The sequence below is a fragment of the Halyomorpha halys genome, unplaced genomic scaffold (genome assembly GCF_000696795.3).
Source record: "Halyomorpha halys isolate HHAL.00 unplaced genomic scaffold, Hhal_1.1 Scaffold560.1, whole genome shotgun sequence".
Taxonomy (NCBI): domain Eukaryota; kingdom Metazoa; phylum Arthropoda; class Insecta; order Hemiptera; family Pentatomidae; genus Halyomorpha; species Halyomorpha halys.
The window spans coordinates 1,177,368-1,179,917 of record NW_027105487.1 but is presented as its reverse complement, the minus strand read 5'-3'; positions in this window follow the sequence as shown (position 1 = coordinate 1,179,917).

Sequence of the window (2,550 nt, the reverse complement as noted above, 5' to 3'; positions counted from 1 at the left end):
CTTTAATTATTATTTACATATTTTATTATGTTGATTCAATTACTCATCATTTTCTTTCACTCCTTTCATTATGTTTATTTCTTTATTTACATAAACAGTGTTTGTTATTTAATTTTTTTTTTCTATCTTTTATTTTTTATAAATCTTACCTCTCACAATATTATATTTTATCTTCTAGTAGTATGGACTGTTATCTAGTTAATTTATTGTTATGTATATTTCCAAGTTTGTAATTATTCCGTTTTTATTTTTATGTTTCTCTGAATTGAGGGTTTTATCTCGTTTTGTTTTATAGCTCTAATGAAGATCTGAAATTCAGATCAGAAGACAAAACGTTTGATGAAACTTTTTCAGATGAGGTTTATGGCCAAATTAGAGCACTCGAAAATCAAATAGAAAAAAATGAAACTAAATTGCTTTATAAGTGCTGCTGCCTAAAGAAAAATTTTTTTGTTCTGACTGCAGTTATGTATGTTTAAGTTGCACATTGGTCACTGCCATGCTTTAAAAATCTTCAAGTAGCGATTTTGATAAATGCATTCGTTGATTATATCACATAGAGATAAGTGGACTCAGTGTCATCTTTTGTTCAAACTTAGTCCAATGTATTGTATTCTGTTTAGATGTATTTTCGTTGTGATAGTGCGATAGTAGATAGCATTGTTTGCCTTTTCGGACTTGATGTATCCCATTGTCTACTGTGACCCGTGTGATAGGCCGGGTATTCAGAGGGCAAATTCATTCCTGTCCATGCTTTAATTATTATTACAAAATCCATTTTATGTAAAACTGCAGGGACTCCATATGCATGCCTCTCGTAATTAATGCACTCGCCCCTAGGACTATGAGAAGGCAACAATACTACCTGACATGTACAGCTTCTTCAACTTTATGTAAAAGGCCTAATTACTTGCTAATGTAAGTTTCGACGTCGTATTTTAAATATAAAGGCACACAAAAGCGGCGTGACGTAGACGGGTTCCCACAAAACATGGTATTTATACTGAAAATGCGCATATATTGTCTGGCGTTTCCACGCTTTCGTACTGACGTGTGATTATGTCATTTCGTCATTTTCTTTTCTTTTTTTTTTTTTTTTGTCCCTCGTCCTGATTTTCCTTTTTTAGGTCATAGGACATCTTATAGGTTCTGAAAGGATAATCTCTATTGCGTTGGTACCCCGAAAAGGAGGTGTTTGCCAGCCTTTTTTTTCTTCAATAAAAGCACCTCCCAAGGTGATTGCAAATAATAGTGAAAAATATCTCTGTGCAATATAATAATTTTTGGATTTGGTATTGACCTCATTTAAGATATTGTAATGGGAAGAGTTTTGCTCAACTCATTCCTACTTTAATTTGACTAAATAACTGTTGCCAAGACTATCCTTTTGTTTTGTTTTTTATGTTGAAATTTTTTTTTCCTAAAGAGAGAATTTTATACATTCCGAAGTCTCCTTCATTCATGCTTACGTATTAACGTTTTTTTACGTGTTAAAGATGTTACGTGTTAACGTTATTTTACTGTATGTATATGAGAAAACAAAGTTGGCAAATTATGACATGCAAGGGAAGTACACAGATATGGTGGATTTTTCAATTTACAATTTTGAAAATATTTTTTTTTTTAATATTTATTTATTGCTATTTACAACTATACATTGTAATACATTTAGTAAATCTGATTTAAGTTAAATTGGAGTGTTACAGACGTGTAGAGAAACTACCCATTGGTAGCACTCTAATGCCATTTTACATTAGCTGGTCTCGTGGCCATTTTCTTTTCAGGGGCCTCGGAGGATTGTCAGGAATGGAAGAGGATGCAAGATTAGAAACTAGGGGGTTTGAGTGGTTAGAGAGTTTATAATGGAAGGAGTGATATCTGGTTCGGGCTAGATTGGTTACATAGGGAACATTAAGGTCTTTATGTATGATTTGAAGAGATCTAAAAGTGATTTATAACTTTTTGCTTAGACCTTTCTATATTTAATCAGTATCGACGTTTCGGAAACTTGTTCATAATTGGGTCCATTCTATAATATATTAGAAATTTTTTATTATATAAACAACAACTTCCATATTTACATAGTTTATGACTGTATCACACATACTCTTTAACTATTATTATATGAATTTTTTTTTTCCTTCCATAGTAAATATCGATATGTTTTTATTTAATTGCCTTAAAGCTTCCTATGCCTTTTAAGGAATTTGTCTTGATTTAAAACATTGTCATTGTCATTCATAATATTATATTATTTGTTCCTAAAAAAAATATGTACATATATAATTTGAACCCTAAGACATAAACAGAATAAAGATTATGGCTTATAAAAATTTTCCTTCTACGTACTAATTCTATTAATTTTTAAGAAATTAAAATGCACTATTGTTTTTTTTTAATTTTAAATATAGTTACTTACCACTTTGCATATTGCAAAATATTTGTCAATTTTTTCTCAATAAGGTGGGTTTATGAAAATAATATATATTTACTTGATTGAATTTATTTCCCTGACCCTTGGAAAATGTCTATAATAAAAATGTTTCCCAA